Source organism: Mus caroli, unplaced genomic scaffold, assembly GCF_978045245.1.
Source record: "Mus caroli unplaced genomic scaffold, Mus_caroli_1 scaffold_19, whole genome shotgun sequence".
NCBI lineage: Eukaryota > Metazoa > Chordata > Mammalia > Rodentia > Muridae > Mus > Mus caroli.
In genome coordinates, this window is record NW_028227274.1 from 72,223,979 (window position 1) to 72,240,355 (window position 16,377).

At 47.5% G+C, this 16,377-nt stretch overlaps 1 protein-coding gene across 8 annotated transcripts in view; it reads right to left on the reverse strand.

The window, feature by feature from the left end:
- The window catches only part of Mapk4 (mitogen-activated protein kinase 4), a 137,294-nt gene that overhangs the window by 25,309 nt on the left and 95,608 nt on the right, over positions 1-16,377 (reverse strand). The window lies entirely within an intron of this gene.

Sequence of the window (16,377 nt, forward strand, 5' to 3'; positions counted from 1 at the left end):
CTTATTCATTTTCACAGCTGGGTCATATTTCAGTGTAGCAAAGGGACTATGGAGTTCTGTCATTATCTACCTTCAGCTACCGGCTGCATGGTAAAGAATATGGCTGGTCTTTATTCCTGGTTCCTGAGAGAAAGCCTCTACCTCTGGAGAGGGTCTGTTATTCATGCTGGGCTCCTGAGACCATATCTGACCATATATGAATGAGGCAGCTCATGGGTGGTCTCAGAGCGGCATTGAGTTGGGTAGTGTTTAGATAGGCATGACTAGGTCATCCATGCCTAGATAGCAGACATCCTTTCCTGAAACCAAACCAACACAGAGCCTCTAGCCACTGAAAGTCACCAGAGTGACACATGTCAAGGCAGCCAGAGGTCGTTCTGAAGAACAAAGTCACTTCAGAGATCATTTTGTAATCCAAGTGTAGGGCTTTCCAAAGTTCTGTGAATAGACAAGCAAACTTAAACCCAAGGGGCCATGGGAATTGCTGCCAGTGGATGGAGTGGATGGAGACAGCTCCCACCCTGCACATCTGCCTGACCCTGGGTCAGGATAGCAGTACCCAAAGCGGCAAATACTATTTGCTTGCTATTTTAAATGTAAATGGCATAGTATTCAAACTACACTGTGCTTTTAGTCAGCATCCAAAATAAAGATTTCTTTGCATGTTGCTGTTATGTTTAGCAACACTACGAGAGTCTTTTTCTCCCCCAAAAGAAATTTTTATTATGTTGGCGTACCACATTCTGTTTAATTAAACACTATTCTTTGTTTATTTATTTATTTTTTACTAAACTGTCATTCATACCTGCTGGGAGAGTGGAAATCAGTTTTCTCCAATAGAGTGACTCCAGGACAGGCATTGTGCTCAAGAGTAGTTAAACAATATACAAAGCACACGTGTGCACATGCGCACGCAGACTTTTATTTGGTTACAATTTGTTGGAGTTGTGTTGTTGTATTTCCCTTTTGTGTGTGGCTTTATTTTGTTTTCTTGGTTTGGGGTGGGGGTTTGTGGTTGTACTGGGCTATTGTTTTTTGAGAGAGAACTTTAAAGTTGGGAGAGGATCTGGAGGGACTTGGGGGAGGGAAAGAATATGATCAAAGTATATTTCAATTTGAAAATTGTTTTAGATAATAAAAAATATAATAAGGAAGAAAAAACCCACTGATAATGGTGTTGACTTGTACAAACAAGGGGTTCTGACCAAGTGTCTGTATTCTCTGTTCAGCTTGGTTCCTTTTGTGCAAGATGAATGTGTGAACACTCATGTCACCAACTATCCCTGGGAAGATAATAATTCTGGGTCACCTTTTGAAACCCACAAAGTCTTTAATTTTCCAGCCATTAATTTGCCTGTAGGTTGAGGCAATGAGACCATGTGTGAAAGAGCACAAACTACTGTGCTTGCTAAGACCACTGGCGCAGTGCTGGATATGGACTCTGGGCAGAGACACTCCCAGCCTAACCATTCGCCTGCAGCCCTGGCAGCTCAAGCGGCCGCAATGACAGTTTTACAGATGGACAGAGTGAAGTTTCGAAAACAGAAAGTGAGGGCGAGGAATAAGTCCTGGTCCTGCTCTGGACAGTGACGTTCGCGCCAGCCATTCTGAAGCTTCATCTCTTTAGTCATCTGAAAGCTCAGAAGCTGGACCCACTCCAAAGCTTTGAATCCATTGGCTGACAGCTGGGGAAATTTGCATGCCCAATGGCTTCCCAGGGAGCCTAAGGCTGCACTACACAACCATCCCTGCTGCCCTGCTGACCCCGCTTTGTTCAAGCCCCACCACTTCTTTTTCTCTTCAGGGGCTCGGGAGCCACGCCTCTCCTCCGTGCATCCACAAGGGTTCCTTGCAGCAGCAGGTTTCTGGGCCCGGAAGCCCGCAGCCCTCATGAGCGGTCACTGCGGTCACCACCTGTCCCTGCATGTAATTACCGTCATTAAACATGTTCTACTTACTATCCATGTAGACAAGCTCTGCCAAGCAAGGGCTGTGTCTGCCCCAGATGCCCAGGCCCTGCCAAGATGGCACTCCAGCTGAGTCTTGCCTGTGGGGCAGAGGGTTCTCTGGGCTCTGTTCGGGGCTAGATGTCCTTGAAAAGCTGCCAACTCGGCCTCAGCTTCTACTTCCATCTTTCCAAGCAAGCCCTGTGACTGGAGCTGGGGATTCAAAGTCAGGGCAGGATGGTGGCCTGCTGTTCTCAGCCCTCAGCTCACAGGGCAGATGGAGGCTTCTAGAAGCCCTTAGGGTTGAGGCTTCGAGGGCAACTTGCTAAGGTGCAGTTCGAGTAAATTCATCCCAAACAATAAGATAAGCGCATGAAAGACTGATAAACGTCTTTCCTTTGACACAGTCTGTCATGACTAATTTGGTGGTGAGCATCCTGTCCATATATGTGTGTGTCCCAGGCTAGAAGAGTGTCCATAATTATTCTCCACAATTTTTTAAAAGACAAGGTCTGTCACGGAACTGATTCGGCCACGCTATCTGGTCAGCGGGCCCCAGTAATTTTGTCTCTGGTTCTTCAGTGCTAAGACTGCAGAGTGAGCCACCGTGCTTGGCTTTCTGCCCATGGGCCCAGACATCCAAACTCAGGACCGTAAGCCTGTGTGTCCCATCAGCCATTTCATCAACTAAACCATTTCCTTAACTCCCTGGTTTTTGTTTGTTTGTTTGTTTGTTTGTTTGTTTTTTAAAATCAAATCAAAGTTCTTTGCAAACCCCTGTGAGTGCCCTTGTTTTGCTGGAGACCTGACTCTTCTCGGGGGGATTCGCTGCACAGAAGTTTTTGGTGTAGTTCTTGTCTCTTCAGCAGAACCTGGCTCTCACCTCACTCGTGCATCAGGTGTCCTGCCAGATATTAGAGTCCTCATATACTGTGTGCATCTGTGTTGACAACATGTGGTTTGGATCTGGGTTCAAATCCTGTGCCAGCAACTTACTTTCTGGTGACTAACAGCAAGGTCCCTGGTCTTTGTGAGGCATGGGTCCCTCATGCGCACAGTAGAGACAGTGCCCATGTCATCTGTGGTGGGGGACTGACAGAGAAACAGATAGACACTTGGGGCCTCAGTTTTCTCATCTATTAAAATGGGTCCGGTAACACGGACCCTCCTTGTACTACTAGATTGTTGTGGAACGAAAAGGAAACGAGGGGCGAGGGAAGCTTGCACATAAGGGGAAAATAATTTGGCCAAGGCACAAATTCAATTGGCTTCTTTAGATACACTGAGCACAATTTACTACCTACTGGAGAGGCAGGATTTGGAGCACTGGCTGCAATCTAGGTCTCAGCACAGCTCTGGGATCTCTGCTGAGAGTATGGAGCTGGGTCTAGTGACGCTGTGTCTGCCTCTCTATTCTCTGTCTCCTTACCTGCCAGACAACCAGCTGCCATTTTTCTCTGCTCAGAGCGTATCTGTTGGTCCCCGTTGCTAGATCTGACAAATGGATATTAAGGTGTGATAAAGGTGTGTGTGTGTGTGTGTGTGAGAGAGAGAGAGAGTGTGTGCTTGCCCACGCTTGTTAAGTAGGGCACATTAGCTCTACACTCTGTTCCTTTGTTTGCAGACAGTGTGTGTTCTGTTTAGGGCATTTAAAAAAAGAAACGTATTTTGTGTGTGTGTGTGTGTGTGTGTGTGAGAGAGAGAGAGAGAGAGAGAGAGAGAGAGGAGAGAGAGAGAGAGAGAGAGAGAGAGAGAGAGAGAGAGAGAGAGAGAGAGAGAGAGAGAGCGCAGATAGGTAATGTGAGAAGGAATGGTAAGGTACATTGGGAGATTGCAAAGACTCCAATTTTTCAAATTTGTCTAAAACTAGTCCTGGCTATGCACAACTGCTGCCTTGGAGGACACATGCGAGCCAGGGCTTGTGGAAATCCTTCACTGAGGATGATGGGAATCAATTGTGATTGCTCAAAGAAACCCTTTAGGCTAAATGTGTCCATCTCGTGTGCCCCATCTGGAAGATGTATGCTTCAGGAGAGCCGTCTCCATCTGCATGCAGCCTGGCACTTGTCAAACCTGATCTCCATGGGCTTTGCTCCTTGGTCCCACAGCCTGGAATCTGCAGCTTCAACTGAACTCTGCTCCCATCTCTTCCAGCCATCCACAGGCCCTGGGTATTCCATAAAGGCAAATGTCACACAGGGACCTTAGGAAAAGTCTCATTTTACAGAGATAAGAGGGCCCAGGCTGGGTGGAGGAAACCCTGCAGACCTTTAAATCCAGGAGCTTAAAGGGCACAGGTGGAAAGAAGCCTGCTGCAAAGCCCGCAGTGCTTGTGTATCATGAACAAAGACCCTGCACTTAGCAATGCGGTTAAGTACAAAGCAGTATAGACCTAACCTGTTTAAACCAGGAGTCACATCCAAGAACAGCTATTGTCCAAAAGTGTAAGGCTGCAAAGAACGCATGGTGGGCAAAGCCTTGGTGGTGGTCGAGGGACTGTGACGCTCTGGCCACAGGAGAGTTAAGCAGAAAGACTTTGTCTCAACCCCTGTTGCTAGAAATATCTTGCAAACGTCCTCATTCAATTTCTGGCCTCGGTACATAACACCCAGGGAACAGAATTTAATTTTCTATGACTGAATGGCTTCCTTCACCTGCAGGACTTTCTGAATTTTAGTTTATTATGGTACAAGCCCACAGGTAGGAACAGGGAACCTTAAATTACTTTTGGCAGCTTGGACTATGAATGTTCAGTCTAGAAACCAATTTGAGCTTGAAAGCCAAAGTCCAATAGAATTCCTGAAGAGACTTGCTTTTATTTTGCTGCCCTTTGCCTTTCTCCACAAAGCTAGCTCAGACTCCGTATCACCTTGGGCAAGTTACATTTAAGGGTTAGGACCTGTACAAGATGGCTGCCTTGTTGGCATTTTTCTCCACCTCCTCTTCTCCCCTACTCGTTTTCTCTTCTGAGCTTCTTTTTCTAGAGGTCTCTCTGGCACACGGCTGAGTTCAGTTTTTACGTGGCTGTGACAGCCATGTGTCTGTGAACCAAGAATTAATCAAGAGTCCCTGTGGACTAGCATTTTGCTATTTGTGGATCCTATTCTCTTGACTTGCTGGGGCTCTGGCAGGACTCACCAGGAGCATCAGACACCTGTCACAGAGACAGTAGTGGCTCACACAGAGCTTGGAGCTGAAGGTAACTGTCTGGAGCCACATTTAAGATGTGGCTTTAGCCACACTTGAAATCAGGCATCTTCCCTAAACAGTCTGATAGTGGGAAGCACACAGAGCCAGTAATGGTTTCCTGGTTAAGACACTATAAACCAACCAACTAACTAACCAACTAACCAACCAACCAAACTAACCAACCCAACCAACCAAAAAACCAAGTAACATAAATATTGCCAAAATGAAAACCTGTTTTCTTTTCCTTTTTTTCTTTCAAGGCTGAGCACACTAGGTCAGATTGCTGTCCCACTAAGCAAGACCTCAGGCTCTACAACATGTACTTTGAAGGACAGTATCAAGAAAATAAAACAACAAGCCACAGAACTCAGATCAAGGAGATTTTAGAAATCATCTGATAAGTGTCTTGTATTTAGAATACAAGAAGAGTCTCCAAGTTCAAAATTAATAACAGTATTAGTAATGATGGAGCCCAATTAAAATAGGCAAAGATCTCAAGATATAAAGAAGACATGTAAAAGCTTGATAAGCACACGAGAGGATATATACTAAGGGAGGCTCAGCACCATTAACCGTGGATAAAACCGAATCAAAGCCACAGTGAGGTCCTCACACCTGCTGGAGGACTATCGAGAAATGAAGGATGTGGTCACTGAGAGAACAAGCCCTCATAGCTTGCCTACTGGATACAATGTCACCATGGAATCTGCTATTACAGTTTTTCAGACAGAAAACATGAGCTAATAATGCCACTTTATAAGACATGTCCATAGAAACGTGTTCACCAGTGGGAGTGTCCATGGTGGTGGTATTACTCACAACAGCCCCAACAGAAAAACCCAGATGTCCATCAATGGATGGGCTACGAGACGGCTATGACATAGACAGTTGTTAGACGGCTTTACTGTCTCCCCTTTTGAAATGAAGTTCTAATATCTGTCTCTACCACTGAATAAATCGGGACAGCACTGTGCTGAGTGCAAGAAGCCAGACTCAAAAGACCAAAGGACCATGTGTTGCCCATCCACATGTAATATCCAGCAAGAGCAAGTCAAGGGATACAGCAGTAGATGGATGGCTGCTTAGACTAAGGGATGATGGGGCCTTAGGGAAGGAGGTGGGTGACAACTGGGTGGAGCACTATTATTTTGAGGGGCAATGAAACGTCCTAAAATAAATTCTGGCAATGGGTGCACAGAGGAATGATTTTAAAAGCCACTCAGTTATACACCAATAGCGGGGCATTGTATAGCATGTCTTACAGTTTAAAGTCAGATACAAAGCATAGTCCTACTGAAAGGAAGACTCCAGCAGTAGCCTTCCAGCTATGTGTCAGAGTAGGCAGTGCTGCGTCTCTCCATGGGAATCTATGTTCTGAGGCCTGGCTCTCAGGAACTTTCATGTGCAGAGATTGAAGTAGAGAAAGCAGTGTGTGATGGAGTTATAGCGGTTGCTAATTCCGATTGGTCACCGACTGGTCACAACCGGTGTCTTTTCTCATTAGTTGGTCCAAAGCTTACCTATTATTAAGGGTTTTAGCTGTCACCCCATTTGTAAGCTCTAGACTAGAACCAGTCAAACCACAGAAGGATTAGCATCTAAGGCCTTTCAAGGGACTCTCTACACACCAGATCTCAAAAACACAGTACTTCCTCATCCAGGCACCGTAACAAGTCACTCACAGGCTTTCCCACTCACAGCCTTTTCTTCATGCCTTGTGCCGTAGAAGAGAAACAGGGCCATCCCTCCGCCCCCACCCCCCCAGCCCCACACCAATTGACCATCAGTGGTGAAAAGTCTCCTGTCGAAGGCCCAGTAAGAATCACTATTAAAAAGCAGCCACTATTTATTGAAGACTTTCCAGATGCCTGAAAAGATGGAGCTTTTCACACATCCTTGGGTGTTTCCCTCATTTCCAGTGGGTGGAGCCAGCCACAGGTGGGCTGGGAAGCTTGCTCAGGGACCCGAGGAACCAGTTAGCGTCTGTTTCCTCCACCCAAGAGAAGGTTCTCCTGCTTTCTGGCAGGGGTTGATGGCAGTGCATCTAGTTCTCTCAGAGGCCAAAGCAGGGCTGCCGCTCTGCGTGGGTAGGAAGGTAAGGCTTGCCCAACACCTCGGCAGGGTAGGACGAGGTTGCGGGTCAGTTTTCCCAGACTCTGGGGCCAGAGGCAGGTGTACGTGGCTATTCTCTCTCGGTAGCTGAAAGATTCAGATTAAACATTCTTTTCATAATGAAGACAGTTTGAATGAACTTCCCCCTTTGTGTCAAATTTCTGGAACTACCACTAGGAAAACGCACTCTCTTTTAACCAGGGATATCTACCTCCTATGATTTTAATATTTTAAAAGCATAATGAAAATGAAAAAAAAAATAAGCCAATTTTCTGTCATTAGCATGCCGGAGTTTCTATTTGTAGTCTTTTTAAAAATTATTTAAATTTTTTTCTTTGTGTCTGAGTGTGTGTCATACACACTCAGGTGGCAGAGGGTAGGGATAGGCTGCCCTACATGGGTGTTGGGAAACCAAACTTAGGGTCTCTGGAAGAGCAGCCAGTGCTTTAACCACTGACCCACCTCCCTAGCTCATGGAGTCTATTTTAATGCCTCATTTTCTCTCAGCTACTGTCATCTCAGCCCCTATACAGCTCTGTGTGCAGCACGGTCCTTCTGTGGAGGCAAGAAGTCAACTTTGTAGAACGGCGGGTTCTCTCCTTCACCTTTACAGGGGCTTTAGGGATCTAACTGTGGTCCAGCCTGTGGCAAGGACTTTTACCCACTGAGCCATCTTGCTGACTGCTGTGTTGCTTTTTAAGTTCATCATTACACAAAGCTTTTCCCTATGGCTGTAAACTCCTTAAACACGGAAAACAGTCATATCATGCCCTTGTAGGGATAACTGTGATTTTGTAAAGTGTAGATCGTCACGTATCGGGTTTTCTTAAAGTAGTCAGTCCCTGTGCTCTGTGTATCTAGGTGCTGTAGCTGGCTTTACACTTCAGGATGAGCTTAAATTGTACTGAGGTAGGATGAGAGGGTGGAGTCTCACTGAAGCACTTAGCCCCATCTCCTGCAACATCTTTGTGGACGATTTTTACAATGTGGCGATTATATAGTAATGTTGCTGGGTAACTGGTTGGGCAGCTTATAGGTCAGAGATGTCCGGTGGCCATGAGGCTGGGCCTTTGACCTAATCTCTTTATGCATCCTTTAATTAGTGATCTAGATGAAGTCCCAGAAGGCAGGTTTCAATATATTATGAAGCTGTAAAGGGCAAGATTGTATGATAGAAGAAAGATCCAGAAAGATCTCGTCCTGTTGGAATATTTACCTGAGCCAAGAAGATGATCTCCACCAGGAACAAAGGGGGACCAACTTGTGCTTGAGCTTAAAACTAAAGCCAAAAGGCAAAGAACAACAAGAAACAAAAAAACCCAACCACATACATTCAAAATAGAGAATCCAGAACTAACACAAACGAACTGGCTAACAGCCCAATATGAGCCCGCAAGTGCAGGTGTAGCGGGTCCTTTACAGAGGAGAAGTGTCACACTCTGAACTGATTCTGTGCCGATGAGGTCACATCCAGTCTACTCTGCAAATGGACTTTAGGAAAGGCTCTGACAGGAAGAGGAGGTGGATGAGGGTGTGGCTAGGCTAGTGTGGGCTCTAGAGTGCAGTCAGCTGAAGGCAGGTCCTCTGCCTACTTCATTATACTGAGAGCTGAGTCACTCGACACCAGTAAGTACCGGTAACGAAGCCTGAAAAACACTGTGAAGAGAGGAGGTGGCTCCACACTACGGGGCTAGGGAAGGGACAGGATACGGGATGTTACATATTTGAGAGCTGTCCTGAGGATAAGTTAGGCTTCATCCTAAGACTCTGGAGAGCCACACTGTGGTTAACAGAAAGCAGAGACATGACTTGTGCATTCGTCAGCAAGCATTTATTGAACACATTTTATGGGTCAGACGCTGTGCTAAATGCTCCCAAAATGGGTACCAATGAGAAGTGTTCTTAATCCAGGGACCCATTGGGTCAATCTGGGAAGAGGCAGCAAATGAGCTACTCAGCAGGATGTATAAGTGCCTCAAGAAAGAGGAGGGCATGACTAACTCTCCTGGAGAAGTAGGTGACTTGGGACGTTTGAGCGGAATCTGTCAGGGGGTGGGGGTGGGGGTGTAAATGGCAGTGCATGTGGGAAGGAAGGAACAGTGTGTGGGCCCAGAGCTGTCACCGCTTGTGGCATCTTCTGGGGCAAGATGACAAGTTGGTGATATTACACCACCAGGAGAGGTGGGTGACTGCAAATTACACTCAAGATGAGCGCTGGCCTGGAGCTCAGAGCGTTGTGATCCTGATTTAGAAGGGAGCCATCAACGTCAGAAAATTCATAGCAAAAATGGTTCTCACCCTCAAAACACGCCATTCCTTTCTATACCACCAGGCTGGATAAAGAGACCACGTTTCAGCTAGACAACAAGAGGAAATCGTGAAAGCAGGGGGTGGGGGACATAGGATACACAGGGCACTCATGACAGGAAGGAAAAAGCACTATCTTGTCTCTTCAGAAACAATGGTGATCAGAGCAAAGAGAGAGCATCCTTAAAGACTGGGAAACGAGAGTGTGAATCCTGAGTCCTGGGAACATTTAAAAATGAGAGTAAAATAAAGATACTTTAGCCGGGCGTGGTGGCGCATGCCTTTAATCCCAGCACTTGGGAGGCAGAGGCAGGCGGATTTCTGAGTTCGAGGCCAGCCTGGTCTACAGAGCGAGTTCCAGGGCAGCCAGGACTACACAGAGAAACCCTGTCTCGAAAAACCAAAATAAAAAAACAAAAACAAAAAAATAAAGATACTTTATGCCAATAGTAAAGAATTTGCCACCTGCCAGTCTGTAGGCCACGGAATGGAGTACAGCCCCACGGAGCAGCCCCCACCGGCCATGTGTTCCTAGACTCTGAGCTTTTGTGCTTGCCGCAGCATTGGCTGGCTCAGATAGAGAGGTGAGCACCAGGTGAGTGTCCGCAGGAGGGAGAGCCACAGGAAGGAGCTATGGATCTCTCTGAGCCATTTAATCAACGGTTTGCTCTCCAGGGGAGAATGCACGGACGTTGGCTTTGAGGAGGCAGTAGCAGCGTATGGATGCCGAGTGCCATTTTAGCATAATGAGACAGCTTACTGGTTGGTGAACAGCTGGTCCTCCTCACTCCCTTGTCCAGGTCCTTCAAGTGCTTGCCAAGGGTGAATTGCCGGCAAGCATGGAAATCTTACTCAGGTGAACTTTGTCCTGAGTGAGTGGCTGCTTGAGATGAGGCGGTTGTTATAGACTCAACCCTGGACCTTAGTGGGGTTGCTTCTCAGGAGGGCCTGGGTGTATTGAGGAGAAAACGACATCATGAGGTACCTGTTTGTAGCAGGAACAGCAAGGCCATCTTTCTGTAACCGCCGGGGTTGGGCGGGGCTGCGCAGCCGCAAAAGCATCTCCTGCAGGAGGACCTAATTGAGGACTGCCTGAGAGACCAAGGACTGCTGGTGCAGACAGTGCCAGCCAATCAGGAACTGCTGCTTAGAAGAGATGCTTTCTTGGGGTCAATGGGACACGAATGGAGGGTATTAAAGGAGCTTGCAGCAGTGTTCAGAGAGCTTGCTGCAGCGGTGTTTCTCACCTGCTTCCGAGTCGCTGACTCTGCACCACCTCACCTCCAACCCCTAAGGGCAGGTAGGGTGTGTTGGTAAGTCGTCCAGGGCACAGGCAACACCTGCTCCAGGGACTTGGAGCAGAGAAGGCTCCAAGAGCCAAAAAAAATTTTAGCTTTCCAAGTCTGCCTGAGTGTTCAGACACTTGACTCTTCAGTACAGCCCCAGTTCTAATCCCTTAGGTCATGTTTTTCCTCTTTAAAATGGGATATTCCATAGCCTCTTAAATACATCTTTTCAGCTCCACTGATTTGGAATAACGTGTTCAACAGCTTGAGAAGAAAGTGGCCCTCCCTGCTGGCCGGTCCCTCTGCAAGGTGTCCTTCAACAAGCCTGTTTGTACCAGGGTCTCTGTGGGTGTCTGAGTCATTCACAATGTCAGTGTGATGGACCTGGGGGTCCCGAGCAGTTCCTTACCCATGCGCCCTGCACTGTGGCTTTGCTTTCTGCTAGGTAGAGACCGTCCATGCCTCAAACTCCCACAGGTGCTTTCCTAACTGCAAAGAGGCTTTCAAAGCCGCAGAGATGGGCATCCTCCCTCCTAGTTCAAGGATGGATGTAGAGAGGAGGACCCTCTCTGGGTGCCTTCTCAGGCAAGCGGCAGATGCCATCAAAGGCAGGTAGGACAGGAGAGGAGACAAAGTGACACCGGTTGGGACCGGTCGGCTTTCTGAGTTGTCCTTGGCAGGGTTTCCCAAGGCTTCAGTCTGTGCTTAGGGACTCCCCTGGAGCCTCAAATGAACCACGGCCTTGAACAAACTGCAGCAATTTGCTGAGCCTTCAAAACACTCATTCCTATCCAACTGTGAAACCAGTGTTTTGTTTCTTAAATAACATCTTAGTGAAGTGGCTTACACCAGAAAGAAAAGTCCGTGCTTTCCAAGTCGCCAATCACACCCCCTAACTGCTAAAATCATGCATAAATAAGCAGTGTTCCTTTTGTTTAGATTCCTGGTTTCTGCAACTTCGGCCAAACTGTACCATGGGGAATAGGCGGTTTCTGAGGTAATGTAATTGAGGCTCCCCAAAGCTGTGCTGTACCTCAGAGCTTCACTATGAACAAGCCCTCCAGTTCATGCTTCACGTTCATCCACATGGTCTTCCCAGCGCTGGTGTGAGAACCGCAGGGCTGGGCTTTCGGGAACATCATGAGCGCTGGCTTCAGCTCGCAGGGAAAGAACCTCACCTCTTTAGATCAATGGCTCTATTTCTTTTTAAAATTTATTTATTTATTATATGTAAGTACACTGTCATTGTCTTCAGACACTCCAGAAGAGCGAGTCTCAGATCTCATTATGGTTGGTTGTGAGCCACCATGTGGTTGCTGGGATTCGAACTCAAGACCTTTGGAAGAGCAGTCAGTGCTCTTAACTGTGGAGCCATCTCTCCAGCCCGATCAATGGCTCTTGAAATGTCATGAGCATGAGATTCCCTGGGGGCCTGTGGACTCTGACTCGAGCTTCTGACTCAGGAGGTCTGAAGTGAGAACCAAGCGTCAGCCTGTCTGAGTAGTTCTGGGGTGTGGTTGATGCTGCTCCTCTGTAGCTGCACTTAGAGACCCCGCCAAGCCAGTTAGATTTTAAAGAATTAGGAGATAGGGAGGTGAACTGAAAACGTTCTGGTCAAGAAAGAGGTAAGGAGACTGTGGACTAAGGAGCAGCCAGAGGTTTTGGGTTCAAAGTACCAACCTAACAGGAAGTGTAGACTTGCTTGAGAGATCTACCAGAAATGCAAGACCTTTTGCTGCCCACATTCTCATGAGTCTATTCCTCTTCCTCTGTTGCCTGGGCATTTTTCACCTGTACCCCCTTGGAAGCTAGATCTGCAGGCAGTTTTCTAGGAGACCCCTGGGAGGGTTTTGTTTTTTTCGTTTCTTGTTAGGTTAGAAGATCCTGGGTGGCCCTTCCCCGTGGGGGAGTGGCGTGAGGGGGCAGCACATTCACTTAGACCATGAGGCTCTCGTTGAGTGGATTGAGCCTTGCCCACTCTCCAAGGAATTAGTAACATTTCTTAGGGTTTATATAGGGCTCAGTGAAACCTTAAACATTTTTTTTTCCTTTTGAGATCATCCATCTCTTAGTATGATAACTTCAAGGAAAATATGCTCGGATCATTCAGACACCTCTTCTTGCCACAAATAACAAGGAACTAATAACCCATCGGTTCTGTGGAGGAGGTGAACACACTCTCAAGAAAAGCCATATGACTCATCTGGGACAAGATGACAAGAGTGGGCCCATGCTTTAGCACGGGTAAACTGAGTCCTGGCACATCATGACATCTACTTGGGCAAGTGACTCTGTTCTGTTAGTGATTTAGTCCCTGGTGTATGTATCTGGACGTATGTCGACACCCTCACTTTCAGCTGAGGGGCAAGAATCCTAGGAGAGAAGCAGAATGGGAACTGGATTGCATTCAGACGGGGGTACATGCCTGTAATACACCTGAACCAAGGGGATCCTGAATTTGAGGCCAGGGTGGGAAACATCTTGAGGTCCAGGCCAACCTCAGCTGCTCTTCCCCCCCACCCCCACCCCCAAATACTTTGGTCACAGCAACACACAAGTCAGTAATCCAACGACGCAGGTACCCTTGTTTCCTCGGCTCCCCTAGAGTCTTCCTCATTATCACCTGTGCCATCTCCTGCCTGTGTGTAACAGAAACTTTACTGCCCCTGGACCAGGCAAAAGCCAAGATCCCTAGAAGTGGTGTGGTAGACCCAGAGAGCTCTTGGGTTTGTCTCGGAGCTCTTTTGACTAGGTGCTCATTAGAGAAGAGAAGGCAATTCCTTTGGCATCTCCCCTAGACCAGCAAAGTAGACACCTGCCCCACAAAAGTCCTGTATCAGATAAAGGCCACAGGACTGAAAAGAAGGTGCCGTCTGCCACAGACAAAGATGGAAGAGCGAGGAACAGATGCTACACACTGGGTCAAGAACAGCCAAGAGCTCAATCTTAGCTAAGAAGTCCCTAGCTGGACCACTCTGGCTCTGGACTGGATCAGTGTGTAGAAATGGGTATATTTTCGTGAATTCCACATAAGCAATGGCCCTCGTCAAGAGAGAGTAAGTGTCCACAGAGCACATGGCATGTAGGTACCATCATCCTCCAAGCACACTGGCATGCGTAGTTGTACATAGTAGGTGCACACATCTGACCCCACCTATGGTCTGAAAAATGTAGACTTCTTTTTCTGAGTTATACTTTCTAGCTATGGAATCCACAAACATATTAGCTTCCTACCTGAGAGGTTCTGGTGGATCACGGTCCTTCCATATGTCCAGTACAATCAATAAAATCACGGTTGCACTGTAACAATACAATTCTATGGAAGAGGCCATCCCTCAAAAAGCGTGGTATCCTGTGGCCAGACAGAAATCCCCACAAGACAGCATGGAGAGCAGTCAATACTAGAAGAGAGGGAAGGATGGAAAAGCTCAGAGGCAGGTTCCACCCAGAATCTATTGCACTTCAGAAAGAAGAGCCCTCACCCAGACTGTGAGAGGCCCCAGTTCCTCAGAATCCTCCTGCCCGTCAGCCCCGGAAGCCACATGGTTTCTCACAAAGCCACTTCTCTGGGTTGTCAAATGGCCCATTTGCTCTAAGTGCCTCACAGCCTTAGGGGGATTAAGTGAACTGATTTAAATGCACATTGGATAAATCAAAGCTCCGAGTATGAAGCCTTTCATCATCTCTGGAGGGACAGGAGGGCGGCAAGCTAAGAGCGGAAAGTGAATGAGGGCAAAAGGTGGCAGTGGGAGGTCCCTGACAAACCCAGGGCACCAGGCTGATGTGAACACACACCAGGGTTGTAACTGGCTCCAGTTACTGTCTTAAACCTCATATAGTGCTCATATAATGCGCTCTTTCTCTCTCTCTCTCTCTCTCTCTCTCTCTCTCTCTCTCTCTCTCTCTCTCTAAATTAAAGAGATGGAATGAGAACATGTGAATTCCTTCGCATGGAGAAAATGAAGGAGAGGCAGGAACGGGGCTCTAGAGATAGAGATTGAGAAGAGTCACGTGAGCCTTACCCTTCTCCAGCTCCAGCTCCTGCACTGGACTTGGGCTCCGTGGGTGCTCAGTGATGTCGTTTTTTAACCACTTTTCAAGGAACTCTACATTCACGGTTCATTTTGATTCTTGTCTATAAGCCAGAGAGGCAGGCAGGGGACAGCTCTGTCACCTGAGGGGAACCTGAGGCTCCAGGGATGAGTGATCCTTGTCCAAATTAGTGCCATCATCAGGGAGTCCATCTCCTCAATGCCTCACCCTGTGGGGTGGCTCATGCCATGCCATGTTGCAAGACTTGTTTCATCAACTGCGACAAATGGCTCAGGACTGCAAGCCCAACCCTGAGGAGACCAAAGCCTGAAGGCTGATGGAGTTTCAGGCCAACCCTGGCTACAGAGCTGGGCCTGTTTCAAACAAAATAAAACGGCTACCATGGTGAATCGTCACCACAAGGAGCCTTCTTCCTGACACTACTGAAGGCCACAAAACATCTCTAAGCTCCTTCCCTCCCTGTGACTACCTCACCGATGGTGGCTCTCTACAGTTTACTACAGTTAAGAGGGCTGTGGGAGCTGGAGAAATAACTCAGTGGTTAAGAGCACCTGCTGCTCGTTCAGAGGACCTGGGTTTGATTCCCAGCAACCACACAGCAGTTCACAGCTACCTGTTAACCCCAGCTCCAGGGGGATCCGAAGCCCACTTCTGGTGTCCTCAGGCACCGGGCACACACATGGCATACAGGCCATGCAGGCAAACACTCACACACATAAAATAAAAATAAAACTTGAGAAAAAAAAAAGAGAATGTTTTTGTGGGGGTTGGAGAGATGGCTTAGTGGTTAAGAGCACTGCACTGGCTGCTTTTCCAGAGGACCCGGGTTCAATTCCCAGTACCTACTTGGCAGCTCACAACTGTCTGTAACTCCAGTTTCAGGGGGATCGGACTTCCTTATATAGTCACACATGCAAACAAAACACCGGTGCACATGAAATTAAAAGTAAATCATGAAGAAGAAAAGAAGAGAAGGTTTTTGTGTATCCCAAGTAGAAATTAGATTTTTCTGGATCCTTTTGCCAAGTAACCCATTGGGGTTAAAACCATGAGTTCAATGACTTGACATCATAGCTCCTTAGAAAGGAAGACAGGGAAGGGGGCATCTTTTGTTTTTTTTGCCAAGGCTTCTTTCTTGCCTACAGACTCAGCTGTCAATCTTGACAGATGACATAGCTGTAGGAATGGGTGTCAAGAGGAAGTGCGTGGCTAAGGCAGCAATGTAATTTGTGGTACTGAGAAGCCAGAGTCAGTGAGGACGCTGTGAGGTGTGACATTGGAGCAGGAGCCAGAGGCCTAACCAGTGAGGGTGATCAGGGACTTGTGCCTGTTATGTCCTCCCACTGCACCTCAAAAGAAACAGGAGGGACCTGGAGAGAGCGCGGAGCCGAGACGTGTTTAAGGTCAGAGTCACTCTCACATTCCCTGGCCCACTCTCACCCTCGGCTATTAACATTTCATGGCATACCTGTTTCCTCTGGGAT